Source organism: Pongo abelii, chromosome 4 (genome assembly GCF_028885655.2).
Source record: "Pongo abelii isolate AG06213 chromosome 4, NHGRI_mPonAbe1-v2.0_pri, whole genome shotgun sequence".
In the NCBI taxonomy this organism is placed as follows: Eukaryota; Metazoa; Chordata; class Mammalia; order Primates; family Hominidae; genus Pongo; species Pongo abelii.
Window position 1 is genome coordinate 17,556,947 of NC_071989.2, and position 17,460 is coordinate 17,574,406.

The 17,460-nt window shown below is 43.7% G+C and overlaps 1 long non-coding RNA gene across 2 annotated transcripts in view; it reads left to right on the plus strand.

Annotated features, from left to right (window-relative positions):
* Window positions 1-625: 625 nt before the first annotated feature.
* Window positions 626-17,460, plus strand: part of LOC129059339 (uncharacterized) — a 35,759-nt gene continuing 18,924 nt past the window's right edge. For both annotated transcript variants that reach the window (XR_010139926.1, XR_008525156.2), the window contains exons 1-3: window positions 626-776; window positions 13,597-13,746; window positions 15,336-15,424. This is a non-coding gene — a long non-coding RNA (uncharacterized LOC129059339). The remainder of the gene's footprint in view (window positions 777-13,596; window positions 13,747-15,335; window positions 15,425-17,460) is intronic.

Consider the following 17,460-nt stretch of genomic DNA (forward strand, 5'->3'; position numbering starts at 1 on the left):
AGGTGTGCACTACCACACCCAGCTAATTTTTGTATTTTTAGTAGAGACAGTGTTTTACCATGTTGTCCAGGCTGGTCTCAAACTCCTGGCCTCAAGTGATCCACCTGCTTCGACCTCCCAAAGTGCTGGGATTACAGGCGTGAGCCACCGTGTCTGGCATATACATACATATATATATATATATATATATATATATATTGGAGCCAGGGTTTTACTGTCACCCAGGCTGGAGTGTGGTGGTGTGATCATAGCTCACTGCAGCCTCGAACTCCTGGGTTCAGGTAATCCTCCCACCTCAGCCTCCCGGAGCAGCTGGGACTACAAACACGTGCCATCAGACCTGGCTAATTTTTTGTAAAGACAGGGTTTTGCCATGTTGTGCAGGCTGGTCTCGAACTCCTGGGCTCAAGCAATCCTCCTGCCTCGGCCTCCCGAAATGTTGGGATTACAGGCGTGAGCCACCGCACCCGGCCTGTATGATATTTTTTATAAACCAATGTTGCAGCGTCAGATCAGGTTTCCTGAAATTATCCTTGTTTGGCAGGGACACCGTTTGTAGCTCCTCAGAGCTCTGTGATGATGAAATAAAGGATGTTTCTTGGGGAGTGTTTTGGGGATTTACATCATAAAGGAGAAGGGAAGGAGCAGGATGAAGTAAGGGAGAGACGTTGAGCTGTGGCACAGTCTTAATAAAGGCCTCAGCCAGGACCTCAGGAGCTCTGAAGGCGGGATGGTCTTGCAAAGCTGACTCACTGTGGCCTCGGACCCCCACGGAGGTCAGCTATGGAATGCAGGCATCTGGAGATGGGTCTGTGACTTTGAGTGAAGAGGCTCCTTTCAATCCTTGTAGGGGATGGACTAGGAAGCTTTCATTCCTGAGGGGGAATCTGCAGAGCACTGCAGGGTTGTCTTTCCAGGACGCTTGGCTGTTTCTGGGCAGGAGAGTATTAGTTCAAACTGTTCTACACTGACTTCTGTGATGCCTCAAAGAGCACAAAGTGAACCCAATTCAGAAGTTGCTACATAGCAGATTCCTTTTCAAAATGAACACTGCACAGATAATAACAATCCTTTTAACGTCCACCTGCTGGAGACTAATTCAGTTTACTTTGATAAGGCGGGAGGGGAGGAGAGGGAGGAAGAGGATGAGGAGAATGAAGAGAGAGAGATTTTGATAGAAACAAGAGGCCTGGATTTTAAAAAAGGCAGTGCTGCCAGACTATGGGCATTGATAATTACTTTGTATATTTTCACACAGCTGTATGCTGTGCATCAGTTGTTTTAAGTTTAAGTATTGCATGATGTAAGTATAAAGTTGGCCCCTGTTTGGGGAAAGTCCTTGGAGCCCTTAACGCCAGAGACAGCCTGGAATAGTGGTTCATGGCTGCCTGGCCTCCAGAGCAACTGCTCCACTCAATTTCCCCAATTCCATGACACCTGGGCTGCGTGACTGTGGGTGTTGGGTTCTCAGCATCATACCAGAAGCATCAGAAGCAGGTTGGAGCTTTTCACTCCGAGGCACTGCTCAAGATGCACAATCCCTGGTTGCCTTTTCTCCCCGTAACTCATCCCCTTTACTACGTTGTCCTGTTTGGTTCATCTAGAACCTCCTGTCCTTTTTATTGTAAAGTCTTTCCCTATATCTCCAACCCACTGTAGACTGGTCAGTTGTCCTCCCATAGGGACAGTTTATTTTTAAAAACTTAGAACCATTCCTATGGGGCAGCTATTTCTCCTGCATATCCTAAATCTGGAAGGAGGAGTCAACATTGCCCTTGGTCCCCCTTCCTGTGCCTAGACATTACTTTACATCCCTTGTGTAAAATCCTCTTTGTTTTGGGTCATGTCATCTGCCTCATCTACCCAGCACCTCTGTGGAACCACCTTGTTGGTTCACGGTCTCTTTCTCTAGGTCACCACCTATGACATCTGGGGTCAATTTGACATCCATGTAGACAATCCCAAACACAGCAGCCTCTAATGCTGTTTTATCTTAGAACCAATAACATTTACCAGCCAGGCGCAGTGGCTCACGCCTGTAATCCCAGCACTTTGGGAGGCCGAGGCGGGCGGATCACAAGTTCAGGAGATCGAGACCATCCTGGCTAACATGGTGAAACCCCGTCTCTACTGAAAATACAAAAATTTAGCCAGGCATGGTGGTGGGCGCCTGTAGTCCCAGGTACTTGGGAGGCTGAGGCAAGAGAATGGCGTGAACCCGGGAGGCGGAGCTTGCAGTGAGCCAAGGTCACACCACTGCACTCCAGCCTGGGCGACAGAGCTAGACTCCGTCTCAAAAAAAAAAAAAGAACCAATAACATTTACCTCCCCTGCACTTGAGCATCCTGCACTCTTTTTAATACTCTTTTTAGCCCCAAACAGATTCACCTCTGAAAACTTCAGCAGCAACCACCCACTGTCTTGGCTGGAGTCCCCCAAAAAACAGACCCTGAAGAAGGACTCCAATACAAGTCGTTTCTATGGGAGCTAATCCCAGTGTTGGGGTGGAGGACTGAGACAAGGAAGGGAAAGGAGCTAATAAAGAGTCCAATAGCAAGCAAGTGCTCACCATGGGCAACTGGAACCATCCCCACTGGGGAACTCTGGGAGGCAGCAAGAACATCCTACCGGGGGAAGGGCAAGGAGCTGCATTAGACAGTCACTGATTCCTAACAAGTGTTGGCTGGGGGTTGCTTCTAGGGGGCATCTGGTGCCCAGAACTTCTGGCCTGGAAGGGAGTTGAGACAAAAGGAGGTTGCCGGGCATGGTAGCTCATGCCTGTAATCTCAGCACTTTGGGAGGCTGAGGCAGGTGGATCGCCTGAGGTCAGGAGTTCAAGACCAGCCTGGCCCACATAGTGAAACCCTATTTCTACTAAAAATACAAAAATTAGCTGGGCTCAGTGGCAGACACCTGTAATCCCAGCTACTTGGGAGGCTGAGACAGGAGAATCGTTTGAACCTGGGAGGCAGAGGTTGCAGTGAGCCGAGATCGTGCCATTGCCTTCCAGCCTGGGAAACAAGAGCGAGACTTTGTCTCAAAAAAAAAAAAACCAAAAACCAAAAAAACCCCAACTCCCACCCCACCCCCGGCAAAAAGCAGGTGACAGTCTGGCCAGAGTAGAGGGCATAGAGGTAGAGGCTGCCATGCAGATTTTAGGGCACATTGACAGCATCCACTTCACATGTCAATTCAGCTTTCTTAACCTGCCTTCCCCTAAACATGCTTTTTGTCTTTATTGTGGTCTCTAATCCCTTGACTTATCTATTTGCAGCTAATTATCGGCCTCCTGGGGACAATTCCATCCATATGGAGCCTGCATCTCAGAGACAATTAGAACCTCTTCCTCTCAGGCTACTCAACTTCATTGTCTCCTTGTGTTTTTTATTTTTTCCTTTTTTTTTTTTTTTTTAACCACAACTTGGTGTTTCCCAGCTAAATTCAGACTATGATAACTAGAAAGAATTGCCCACCCAGGCAAACTGGTGCCATGAAAATTAATGGAAATCTCTCTCCTCGGTTTATTTATTTATTTGGCATTCTTTTTGGTCAGGTCTTCCTTTAGTAACTCTCAGCTACAAGTCTGAACTTTTGCCCCTTCCTCAAATCACCTTCCTGATTTTACTGCTTTTATTCAGAGTCAATGACTCAGTCACTCTGGATCTGGATAGAATTGTCTACACTCACTGTCTCATTCTTCAGCTGGACTCAGCGTGACTTCTGGCTCCATTACTCTTCCATGTCAACCCAATGGACTTTTCTACTCTCATCTTTCTTCTTAGCAACATTCTTGAACATGTCCTCTTTCTGGAACTTTCTTGCCCCCTATTTTCTGACCGTAAAGCTATCTTAGTTTTCTTCCGACCTTCCTGGTCATTTCTTCTTTCCTTTTGCAGTTTCATCATCTTCTATCTAGCCACTGACTCTTTGAGCTCCTCAAGAGTCTGTCTTGGGACCTCTCCTTTCCTCCATGTTCTGTCCACAAACAATCTTATCCTATCTATGCCTACTCTTCATATCGATAATTTGGGCTTCTCCTTTGAGATCTAGTCTTATCTGGCCAACAGTCTACTTGATATCCACTCTTGAATGTCCCAAAGACACATTAAAATCAATATATCTAGAAGTAAATGCATGATCTTCCTTCCAAATCCAGGCTACCTCCAGTGTACTTCATCCTAGTAATCTACCCAATTTGGGGCAGATCCTAAATGTAGGGGACCAGCCTCAATATTCCTTCACCTTACCCTTACTGAATTTCAATAATATCTTTCTAAGTATCTTTTGAAGTTATCTTCTCTTTCAGTTCTCACCACTGTCACCTTTTCTGAGCTATAGTCATCTCTTTCCAGGGTTTACCAAAATAGCCTCACTAGCCTACTTTGTCCCCTCTGGATTCCTCTGGTCCATTCTCCAGGCTGCGGCTAAAGTCAACTTTCTGAAAATGTATAAAATACAAATGTGATCACGTGAGCTCAGCTCCCTACCCTTTTAAAAACTCATCAATGACTTCCTAGCACTTTACTATTAAGATGAGCTTTTATGGGATGTCCTGTAAGATCCTACCTTGTCTGGTTCTACTAATGTCTCCAGGTTCATCTTTTGTCACGCTCCACCTCACTCTTTTGCTCCGGTCACACTATCTTTTGATCCAAGGACTTCCAGTACTCCCTGCTTCCACAGGGCCGTTGCATATGCCAAGCCTTCTTCCTGTCTTTCTCTTCTCGTTGACTCTAACTTGTGAATTGAAATCATGCCACTTCATCAATGCTAAGTTCTCCTTGTGCCAATAAGGGTTTGACTTGTGCTGAAAAAGAGTTTATAGTGAGGGGAATTAACGTATTCAGAGAGGAAGGCTTTGCTGACACCTGAGTAGGCCAATTCTTCTTACTATAAACTCTTATTGAACCATGTAATTTGACATAGCATCTATCACAGTTGCAATTTAGCATTTACTTGTATGGGCATTTGATTAACACCTGCCATACTCCCAGCTTTTAAGTTCCAGGAGGACAAGGATGGTGCCTGTTGTGCCAGGGTATTTTGTAGGTGCTCAGAAAATAGTGACCAAAAGAATGACTTAATGAATCAATGATTTATTTTCTATTTTTTAGAGAAAAAAAGTTCCTAGGTGTGAATGCCTTCTTTTTCTAACCTAGACTTGCAGTTTCAGGGATCTGAGTGAAGACTACGATCTTTTTTTTAAATTTATTTTTTATTTATTTATATTTTTTTGACAGGGTCTCACTCTGTCACGCAGGCTGGAGTGGAGGGGCGTAATTGCAGCTCACTGCAGCCTCGATGTACTGGGCTCAAGCAATCTTCCCATCTCAGCTCCCCGAGTAGCTGGGACTACAGGTGCATACCACCACACCTGGCTAACTTTTGTATTTTTGTAGAGACAGGGTTTTGCCATGTTACCTAAGTTGGTCTTGAACTCCTAGGCTCAAACAATCAACCTGCCTCAGCCTCCCAAAGTGTGGGGATTACAGGCGTGAATCACTGCATCCAGCCCAACTATGCTCTTAACCATATCCCCTCCCTGATCTCACTCTGATGATTACATCTTTCTCATATTTCATTCTCTCCCTCTTGCCTTATTCCTTTCTTGCATCCATTAATATTTCAGGTTTCATTAGAAAAATACCTTCCTCAACTTTACATCTTGTCATTTTTCCTTTACAAATGCCCCAGAATAAGTAGCTCATAGTAACTATCTCCTTTTTTCATTTTCATTGTGCTCTTAGCTACTCTTGTGACTCTTACCTTAAGAACAAATCTTGCTCTTGAACTCCAGACACTAAATAAACAACTAGTGCTTCAATATATTTACTTGCATGTTTTCAAGACTCCTATAATTCAACCTATTATTTCTCTCATCCAAGTACTGACCAGGCTAGACCCTGCTTAGCTTCCAAGATCAAGCAGGTGTTCAAAGTGGTATGGTTATAGACAACCAATTATTTCTCCTCCAAACTTACTTCTCCTCCTGTATGCCTTTAGAACAGGTAAAAGTACTATCCTGTACTCACTTACCAAAGCTACGGCACTGATGGTTACCCTGGTCTCTTTGAGCTACTTCCCATCCCAGTAAGTCGCCTTACCCCATCTCTTGTGTTTTTTAAATGTTTCTGGAATGTCTACAGAAATCAGTATGGATACTCATCTTTAGCTCTTGGACTATGATGAGAGCTTCTGAGTGGTCTCCCAGGTCAGCCTGGCTCCAGTTTCTCCCGTATTTACACTGCTAGGGGAATCTTTCTAAAACACAAATCTGTTCTTGTGCAACCCTTTCCCCCCAGGCCTCAGCCCTCGCATAGGCGCCCCAAACTGTCTGATTCATTGGCATAGCATGCATGTCCCCAAACGGTTATGTCTTCAGCTTCACCTCCAGCTGCCCCTTCCTTATCCCCTTTGATCTAGATGCTTCCCAGTCCTTGCTCGTCTCATAATGTCAGAATGTTGGACTGTTTCATGCTTCTGTGCCTTTTCCCAAGCAGCTGCCTCTCCACTGGCCATCCTCCCTAGATCTTTGGAAGAATGGAGGACCTCCACCTGTGGTTCACGATCTTAGGTCAGTGACTACTTGTTTTGTACAGCTATCCCTGGCCTCCCCACCTACAACTGACTGCTCTATCTACTGTGCTCCCAGTGTACCTCGTACACATTCTATTAGAGCTCCTGCTGCCAGAGCTGCTGCATAGGGTTGTTCAGGTTGTGAACTGCACAACTCTAAGGACCTTGTTCACGAAATGATGCATAGTGAAGACAGTCATATATCGTGGCCCTGCTTTTTGGACTGTTTTTCCTTTCTTTGCTCTTAAGAATCATAGGAATGGGGAAGAAGGCATGAAAAGGTTAAGAATGTAACATGTGGAATCTATGTGTGTGGAAATGCTACATAACTCAAGAGGAATGAGGGACAAAGAGAGGGATCTATGCTGAATCAGGATGGTTCTGTGTGTGATGCAGGAGCTTCAGAGAGAAGCCTATGTGCTGTGCTTAGGTGGTAAATTGTTCAAGAGGCATGGCAAGAAAAGGCTGGCTCAGTGTGGCAGACAGCACTAGAGGAGGAAGAGTGGGAAGGATGTAAGCCGACTGTTTAAACAAAAATGATCAAAACACAATTGGCCACTGAGAAGGGAGTGGAGGCTCCTTCATTTCTTCCTGGGGTTGGGACTGGTGTTGGCAGTGAGGATCTCTCAAGTAAATCTCCTCCCGGGACTGTTTCCTGCCATGCATGGATGGGGACAATCACTGCCAGAGCTTGAGTGGGTCACTTGCTTATATGCTTGTCCCCACTAGGCTGAGAGCTTCATTAGGGCCAGGGATTGAGACTTTTGATCTTAAATCACCAGCATCTTACATGGTACTTTGATCCACTATGGGCCCTCCACATCCTTCCTAGCCAGAGGGGACAGAGGAAAGAAAACGGAGTTTGTGGACTTCAACAAAATCACAATAATAATAACAGTCAACATGAATATAGTCCCATGAATATAGTTTACCATGTGCCTGGCACCTTTTTTTTGTTTTTGTTTTTGTTTTTGTTTTTTTGAGATGGAGTCTCACTCTGTCACCAGGCTGGCATGCAGTGGCGCAATCTTGGCTCACTGCAAGCTCCGCCTCCCGGGTTCAAGCAATTCTTCTGCCTCAGCCTCCTGAGTAGCTGGGACTACAGGCGTGCACCATCATGCCTGGCTAATTTTTTTATTTTTAGTAGAGACGGGGTTTCACCATGTTGGCCAGGATGGTCTCGATCTCTTGACCTTGTGATCCACCCGCCTTGGCCTCCCAAAGTGCTGGGATTACAGGCGTGAGCCACCCCTTGCTGGGCACCTTTCTAAGTGCCTTATCTATATCAGCTAATTTTAGCCTTGTATGTAGGAATTATAATAATTCTCATTTCACAGCTAAGGAAACTGATGCTAGAGACATTAAAGCACCTGCCCAAGATGATACAGCTAATACGTAGTGGAGGCAGGATTCAAGCACATGGAGTCTGTCTCTGGAGCCTGTCCTTTACAAGGCTGTTCTGTGCGCCACCTATTGTGATGGCAGTTTTAATCTGAAGAGAGGTTGAGCATTTTAAATGAGGCTTCTGTGCACTTCGTGCCTTGGATTCAAGTGGGTTTTTTCTTATTTTCTCCTTTGAGAAAATGTATTTATTTATTTTTGTGCCTTGGAAACCTCTATTTGTTGTTGTTTTGGTGTTATTGTTGTTGTTTCTTGTTTTTGAGACAGGGTCTCACTCTGTCACCCAGGCTGGAATGCAGTGGCACTATCAAGGCTCACTATAGCCTTGACTGCCTGGGTTCTGGTGACCTCATACCTCAGCCTCCCGACGGTTGGGACTATAAGCATGTGCCACCATGCCCAGCTAATTTTTGTATTTTTTGTAGAGATGAGGTCTCACGATGTTGCTCAGGCTGGTCTCCGACTCCCGGGATCCAGCAATCCTCCTATTTCAGCCTCCCAAAGTGTTGGGATTACAGGTGTAATCCATGAACCGCTGTGCTTGGCTTCCACTCTTTTTTTTGTTTCGACGTTGCTGCTGGGGAGACGCGGCTAGGAGCTACCTACCTTCCCATCTCGGAGGACACCTGGGGTTTTCTGGGTAACATGTTTTAAAGATTTAGTATAAGATTTTCTCTTTTCATGTGTTGTAAGGACAGTAGATGAAACTTATTTTTCTCTAGCTATGCTTTTAAAATTTTTCTTCTTTGCCTTTTGTGAATTCAGCCATTTTAAAATTTGGTTCTACTTTGTCATCTCACCCCAGAGTCAAATAATTGTATTTCTTCCAGAAACATTCATAATTTAATTTTTCTTTTAACTTAGCTGTGTTTCTCTCACCTGTGGAGAGACTCGAAACACTTAGTTATAATATAAAGTCTGTGAGTCTGAAGTTTTCTGGTAAAAGACAAAAAAAATTCACACCTGGCTTGCATTTGATGAGGATTCCACACGTTTCATCATTTTCTTTGAATTCCCCCTGGGAGTTTAAATATATACATGTTAGTATTTTTGTAGTGCACGTTAATAAATGAGAGCTTTGATTTTTTCTTATTGCAGCTCTGAGGGAAAAAACAGGCATGGCAGTTAACATGCCCTGTAGCAACAACTATGGCCAGTTTCTTTTTTTTTTTTTTTTTGAGATGAAGTCTCGCTCTGTCGCCCAGGCTAGAGTGCGGTGGCGCGATCTTGGCTCACTGCAATCTCTGCCTCCTGAGTTCAAGCGATTCTCCTGCCTCAGCTTCCCGAGTAGCTGGGATTACAGGCACGGGCCACCACGCCCCGCTAATTTTTGTATTTTTAGTAGAGATGGGGTTTCACCATGTTTGCCAGGCTGGCCTTGAACTCCTGATGTTAAGTGATCCACCCACCTCAGCCTCCCAAAGTGCTGGGATTACAGGTGTGAGCCACCACACCCGCCTCATTTTTGGATTTAGATCTTAAAGAAGATTTAGGGTTTTGTGTGTGTGTGTTTGACAGGATCTTGCTCTGCTGACCAGGATAGAGTACCATGGCACACTCATAGCTCACTGTAACCGTGAATTCCTGCGGCTCAGTGGAGCCTCTTGCTTCAGCCTTCTGAGTAGCTGGGACTACAGGCATGCACCACCATGCCCGGATAATTTTTTAATTTCATTTTTTGTAGAGATAGGATGTCACTATGTTGCCTAGGCTGGCCTTGAGCTTCTGGGCTCGAGCAATCCTCCAGCTTCAGCCTCTCTGAATGCTGGGATTACAGGCATAAGCCACTGTGCCCTGACAAAATATTTAGTTTAAAATCATTCCTCTCTGTCCCCACCCCTAGGTGTTTTCCAATTATGTAGGTGGTTGGCCTGAGGATGTGAATGCCGGCCTGTGCTACTCTTCTTAAAGGTCTTGTCTTCCTGAAGGCATGCTAGATTCTCAGATTTCTTCTCTTCTAAAAATAGAACAGTGTGCTCTTACAAGAATTTAACCTACACTTACATGTTAGGAATGAAAAGTCCGGGCCGAGCGTGGTGGCTCACGCCTGTAATCCCAGCACTTTGGGAGGCCGAGGCGGGTGGATCATGAGATCAAGAGATCGAGACCATCCTGGCCAACATGGTAAAACCCTGTCTCTACTAAAAATACAAAAATTAGCTGGGTGTGGTGGCATGTGCCTGTAATCCTAGCTACTCAGGAGGCTGAGGCAGGAGAATCACTTGAACCCGGGAGGCAGAGATTGCAGTGAGCCAAGATCGGGCCACTGCACTCCAGCCTGGCAACAGAGTAAGACTCCGTCTCAAAAAAAAAAAAAAAGAATGAAAAGTCCATGGATTTCTGCCCTTAGTTCTCTCTAAATTGTATTTAGTTTGATTTTAAAAGGCCCAAAAAAAGATGCATGGTGTTAAAATTTCAGTTTCAGAACTTGGGATTTGGTATATTTTCAGGGATAGGAATAGAACCCCATTTCCTAAGAGTTTATAAAGAGTTGAGTAACAGTATTTTTCTAGGATTAAGTAAAGTCCTGTTTGGAAGTAAGTTTGTGAATTAACTATGAATTAGGTATGGCTGGGTTTCTAATATAGGGTATTCCAGTCAATTGAGTCTATAAATCACTTATACTTGTCAAGCCACATGTCTCAATTTCTAGTTTGGAAAATATGGTCACTATATTAGTTTACTAGGGTTGCCGTAACCAAAAACCACAAACTGTGTGGCTTAAGCAATAAAAATCTATTTCTCACAGTTATGGAGGCTGAAAGTCCAAGATTAAGGTGTTGGCAGGTTCGGTTTCTTCTGAAACTGCTCTTTGACTTACAGATCATTACATTTCCTCTATGTCCTCACATGGTCTTCTGTGTCTGTGTCCTGATATTCTTTTCTTATACAAACACCAGGCATGTCAGATTAGAGCCCAATATAAGACTTCATTTTACTTTAATTACTTCTTTTTTTCTTTTTTGTTTTTGAGACAGAGTCTTGCTCTGGCTCCAGGCTGGAGTGCAGTGGTGCGATCTCGGCTCACTGCAACCTCCACCTCCCAGGTTCAAGCTATTCCCCTGCCTCAGCCTCCCAAGTAGCTGGGACTACGGGCATGCACCACCACACCTGGCTAATTTTTTTTGTATTTTTAGTAGAGACGGGGTTTCACCCTGTTGGCCAGGATGGTCTCGATCTCCTGACCTCGTGATCTGCCTGCCTCAGCCTCCCAAAGTGTTGGGATTACAGGCGTGAGCCACCACACCCAGCCTAATTACTTTTTTAAAGGCCTGTACTAGTCTGTTCTGTTCTCACGTTGCCATTAAGAACTACCTGAGACTGGGTAACTTATAAAAAGAAGTTTAATTGACTCACTGTTCTGAAGGCTATACAGCAGGCATGGCTGGGGAGGCCTCAGGAAGCTTACAATTATGGTGGAAGGTGACAGGGAGGCAGGCACGTCTTCACATGGCTGGCGGGAGAGAGGGAGGGTGAAGGGAGAGGTGTTACACACTTTCAAGCAACTATATCTCCTGTGAACTCTGTCATGAGACAGCACTGGGGGGATGGTGCTAAACCATTAGAAACCACCCACATAATCCAATCACCTCCCACCAGGCCCACCTCTAACACTAGGGATCACAATTCAACGTCAGATTTGGGTGGAGACACAGCCAAACCATATCAAGGCCCTATCTCCAAATATAGTTATAATCTGAGGCACTGCAGGTTAGGGCTACAATATATGAATTGTGATGAGTGGGACATAATTCAGCCCATAACAGTCCCTATGGGACTGGTCATATTGTAGCCTCCAGTGAACTTGAACTTTTTTGGGTCATTATGGCCCTACTCAATGTGGCTTAAGAACACTTAAGAACAATGACAACCTCAAGGGGTTGACACATTACTTGATACTATGAAAGAATAATAAGTATTTTAATCCCAGAAAAAATAAAAATAACTATAATAATATAAATAAAATAATATTATATAATAAACATAAGAAGCCCAAGTGCCTCTAGATAATAAATAGCTTAGGCTAAAAACAGAATATTAGGTTACCAACTAGAATAAATGACATTTCACTACTTATTAATTAATTAAAGTTTGTTAAGTGATCCGTTAATATTTTTTCATCACCCATTATAAGGCAAGCACTTTGCTTTGCTAGGAGAAATGAATATCTTCTGCCTCCTGTTTCTGAGGAGTTCGTAGTCCAGGATCTCATCCAGATATAGCGGGATCACATATCTGAGGCAACCAGATGTCCACTGGGCTATCTGCCACTCTCTTCTTAGATCTAAATCATATGTGCTCAAACTCCTTGTCCATCAGACAGTGAAAGTTCAATGAGTTTGCCAAAATTTCTGGATATTCCTATTACATTCCCAGTCACCTCTGTTTTCTGCTTCCAGCTTCTGCTGAATTTTTGTTCTCCACTCTCTGTCCTGCAGCTGTTCCTTCCTTTTTCCCATGGAGTCAACACAAATGTGGGACACAACCCTGGACTGTTTGCTCTTTCCATGAAAATACAATGCACATGATGCAGCTCTCTGTGGTAAAGTTTTGCTGGCAATTTGATGACAAGGAAGGCGTACTGCAGAACCATAGATCAATAAACTTGAATAACAGATTCCCCTATACTTCAAACTGTTACTTGGGGGTTTCCACCAACTCTAATTTCATTCTATTTTTTTTTTTTTTTGAGACAGAGTCTCTCTGTGTCACCCAGGCTCCAGTGCAGTGGCGTGATCTTGGCTCACTGCAACCTCCACCTCCTGGGTTCAAGTGATTCTTGTGCCTCAGCCTCCTGAGTAGCTGGTACTACAGGAGCATGGCACTGTGCCTGGCTCATTTTTGTATTTTTAATAGAGACAGGGTTTCACCATGTTGCCCAAGGCTGGTCTTGAACTCCTGACCTCAGGCGATCCACCTGCCTCGGCCCCCCAAAGTGCTGGGATTACAGGCATGAGCCGTGCCTGGCCTCCACCACTATTGTGATGAGGACTCTTTCTGCACTCCCTGTTCCTGCTCCTTTTCCTTCTCTCCTCTTTTTCCTCCATTCTCCGCTTTCCCTTACCTCCCTCATTCCATCCATCGAATTCTCTTTTATTAATTAAGCAAAGCTGCTGAACTCTATTTTGGTAGTTTGCTTCCAAATTCCATCCTTAAGACCTCATCTTCTGCCCCTTATACATAGTTTCATCCCCAAGGTGAAATGCTAGAGCTAGCTAGGAAAAATGAGCTTTCTGAACTAGATACTCATGCAAAGCCATGAAATGTTTGCATCTAAGCAACATAAACAAAAAGATTTGTACAAATTCTGTGGAAATTTAGGATAAGACGTGAACGTCCTGTAGCCATTTCTGCAAATGTTTGAGCCTTGTCACATGAGGAGGTGACTCTTTCACAGGATCTTGAAGCATGAGAAGGAAGGAGGACCCCCACCCTCACCCATTCTATGTGGAGGGAGTAGTGTAAGGGGATGAAGAACAAATGGCTGGAGCGCACAGTCCTAGCGGTAGAAGACTGGGAAGTAAAGGGAAGAAAGGCTGTGGCTAAATTTCTGATAGCCAGTGTAGGTTTGAATGGCAAAGCTTCAATTAGAGTTTTTATTTGTTTCATCTTTAACAGAATTTTCTGCAAAAGGCAGAGGCAGCTGACATCTTCAAAAGAAGTTTAAGCCGTTCTGCAGCAAAACCGCAGCAGCTCTATTACATCGAAACAGAAGGATAATGGGAGGGAAATTCCTTTGGGTTCTTTGCTTGCTTATCAAGAGGACATGTAAGTCTCACAGGTTTTCCTGGATTCCTGGTTTCTAAGGAACATATCTAAAGAAAAAAACGTATCTAAAGGATACATTTTTATTAAAAAGGCAAAATCATGATTTTCATGAAAATGAACATGTGTAAAAGCTTTTATTTGCACTTTGGGAGGCTGAGGAGGGCGGATCCCGAGGTCAGGAGATCGAGATCATCCTGGCTAACACGGTGAAACCCCATCTCTACTAAAAATACAAAAAATTAGCTGGGCGCAGTGGCGGGCACCTGTAGTCCCAGCTACTCGGGAGGCTGAGGGAGGAGAATGGCGTGAACCCGGGAGACGGAGCTTGCAGTGAGTGGAGATTGCGCCACTGCACTCCAGCCTGGGCGACAGAGCGAGACTCTATCTCAAAAAAAAAAAAAAAAAAAAAAAAAGCTTTTATTTAACTCACTAATTAATAAGATAACTAGTAAGATGTTACAACTGATTCAAAGGAAAATTCAAATAACACACACATATTTAGGCAATCAGGAATGCTAAAATGAATCTTAAAAATGGATGCAAAACTGGTCAATGTTCATAGGGCAGTATTATTGGTTGTATTCCAGTGAAAAAAATTCATTTGCATTTCTGTGAACAAGAATCATTTGCATTATCTTTAGTTTTCTACAACGTAGAGAGTTGTAAAATAGCTCAAAGACAATGAAAACTGCAGGCCCTTGTAGAATCAGATAATCTTGAAGGGCATGCTACCCAGGAGACACCTGTAAGTTTATTTATAAGTTGCCCATTCAACATCTTTCACAAGTTGTCCTTACCTTGGTAAATAGGCAGATCATATGGGCCTGCCTTGATGAAATTAGAAGAATGAAGTTTTCTGGCTTTTCTCCACTTTGGGGTCAAGTAGTTTGCTCAGAGTTTTCAAGTGGTTGACACAGAATGATACTTTATCTGGGACAGGAACCATCCCATTCTCCCCTCCTGAACTTCCTTTTGTGAAGCTTCTCCTCCTCTATGTTCTTAGTGTTCTGGTTCCTTTGCTTTGATCAGTGATTTTTTTTTTTTTTTTGAGACGGAGTCTCGCTCTGTAGCCCAGGCTGGAGTGCAGGGGTGTGATCTCGGCTCACTGCAACCTCCGCCTCCTGGGTTCAAACAATTCTCCTGCCTCAGCCTCCTGAGTAGCTGAGACTACAGGAAATTTTTATATTTTTAGTAGAGATGGGGTTTCACCATGTTGGCCAGGATGGTCTTGATCTCTTGACCTCTTGACCCACCCGCCTCGGCCTCCCAAAGTGCTGGGATTACAGGCGCCCAGCCTGATAGGTGATTTTTACTTAGCATTGTAGATATTTCTTCCCTGAATCTTATCACCATCAGCTCATGCCTTTCTCTGTCATTATGTTGGGCAGGTCACAAAAGCAAATGTAGATCAATTACATGCTCTAGAAGAGTAACACAAATAGCCTTCTTCTATAACAGTTATACATACTATGATTTATTTTCACTATCAATATTTCCATAACACCATGTAACTAGAAGTAGAGTCATGACAAAATAGGTGAAAAAGCCTTTAATGATTTGAGGAATTTTTGCTACTTCTTCTACAATAGCAGTCAAAAATGCCAGTCTGAGGAGTTTGAATTTAATCCTGTGATCCAGTGATCCCAAATGGGCTGTGTCTTCTCAAAAGATGCAAAAGGTAATCCAGTTGGGAATGGGCAAATATATTACAACTACTTGAATTTTATCTCATACTTTCATTAAAATTTAGTTTTTAAATTTATCTGCAGTAAAATTGAGTTTTTTTTAATTGGTGTATAGTTTTCTGGATTTTAACACAAACATATAAGTTATTGCAACCTATTATAATAACATCACTATAATCAGGACATACAACAGTTTCATTATCCCTCCTCAATGACACAAGAGATCATGACACACTTTTTTTTTGTTTTTGTTTTTTGAGACGGAGTCTCGCTCTGTCGTCCAGGCTGGAGTGCAGTGGCACGATCTCGGCTCACTGCAAGCTCTCCCTCCTGGGTTCACACCATTCTCTTGCCTCAGCCTCCGAAGTAGCTGGGACTACAGGCACATGCCACCATGCCTGGCTAATTTTTTGTATTTTTAGTAGAGATGGGGTTTCACCATGTTAGCCAGGATGGTCTTGATCTCCTGACCTCGTGTTCCGCCCACCTCGACCTCCCAAAATGCTGGGATTACAGGCATGAGCCACCGCTCCTGGCCCATGCCACACTTTTAAATTTATATTTGTATATATATAATTTTACAATATGCAAAATATATTAGCAAAGTAATGCATGTTTATAATTTTTAAATAATCCCATTTTAGAGGTGTGTGCTCAAATGTTTTTACTAAGAGAGGCATATGGATATCAGCTAAACTTTTGTTTAAGAAGATAATTAGGCAACTGAGCTAAAACAGAGAACCTGGAGGTTGGTGGACAAAGTAGGAGATGATTGTAATTCCTCAAGCAAGACATGCTGAAGGCCTAGACTAATGAGTGTCAGAGGAGGAAAGATGGATTTCAAAGACTTCTCTGAGGCGGGGTTGGGGAGGTGTTGGTAAATAGATGTGAGCATGAAGGAGAGGGAGAAATTCAGTTTAAATGTCAGATTTGCTATGTGGAAAGCAGGGTTGGTGGTGATAGCATTCATGGGGAACTTGACTGACTATAGAAGGCAGAGCTGATTTATGAACTGGGGAGAAACCATGATGTCATGATTTACATGATTTCATGTAGATGATGTGGAATAGTTTGGGTGATGGGATGCATATTGGAATTACCTTTTGGATTTATGGTAGATTATTCTAGCCAGTTGGAGCCGGTAAAAGATGCCTAGGCTCGTTTCCTATCTGTCATATAATCACCTCACACTCCTGGAAATGGGCTTTAAAAGGGACATTTCTTAATCCTCCTGAAAAATTGTAGTTCAGACTTTGGCCAATTAAACCTCAGGGGTGCTCTCTATTGGAAAACCACTTGGCACACGGCAGTCAAGAACTGCTGTTAGTGGGCAGTGCCTGTTCTATCTTAACTCCTTCCCTGCTGAGAGGTCAGTGGGACTCCAGCAAAGGCCTGGATATGCACGAAAAAGGATGAGGGGTGAGGATGGAGAGGTGCATCTGTTCATCTGAGCAGACCCCTGTTTAGCTCTATAGCCAGGTCTGAGAATATCATGGGCAAAAAAGGAAACCCAGAAGGGCCTTGAGCTTATTTTAAAGTCAAAGTGAAAGACTATAGGGAGAGTCTTAATTATGAGTTGATACCATTTCAGAAACTTTTCTCTTGTAGCCCTTTTGAGCAGTCGTCTCTCATGTTACAGGGGAGGCCTGTACCCCTAAAAGTATGCAAGAAAATTGGATACAGATGTATTCTTTAATCTGAAAAAAAATAAAGAAGACACTAAGCTTTACTGATACTTATACATGACTGAGAGCAAGCAGTACACATGTAGAGGTGATAAATAAGTGTCATACTGGGGATGCCTGGTCAGAAATCTTTTACTGATAGGACCACATGACCCAAAAAGTTTGGACTTTAGTGGTGTATCAGAGAGATGAGAAGCAGGCAGGCTAGATAGAAGCAGATAGGTTTTTGCAGATGAGAGGAGAGGGGGCAGTCGGGACAGTGAGATAAAGAGGAAGAGGCAAAGGGGATGGTATTTAGGAGGTAAATTCTACAGGACTTGGTGACTGATGATTGATGAATTTTG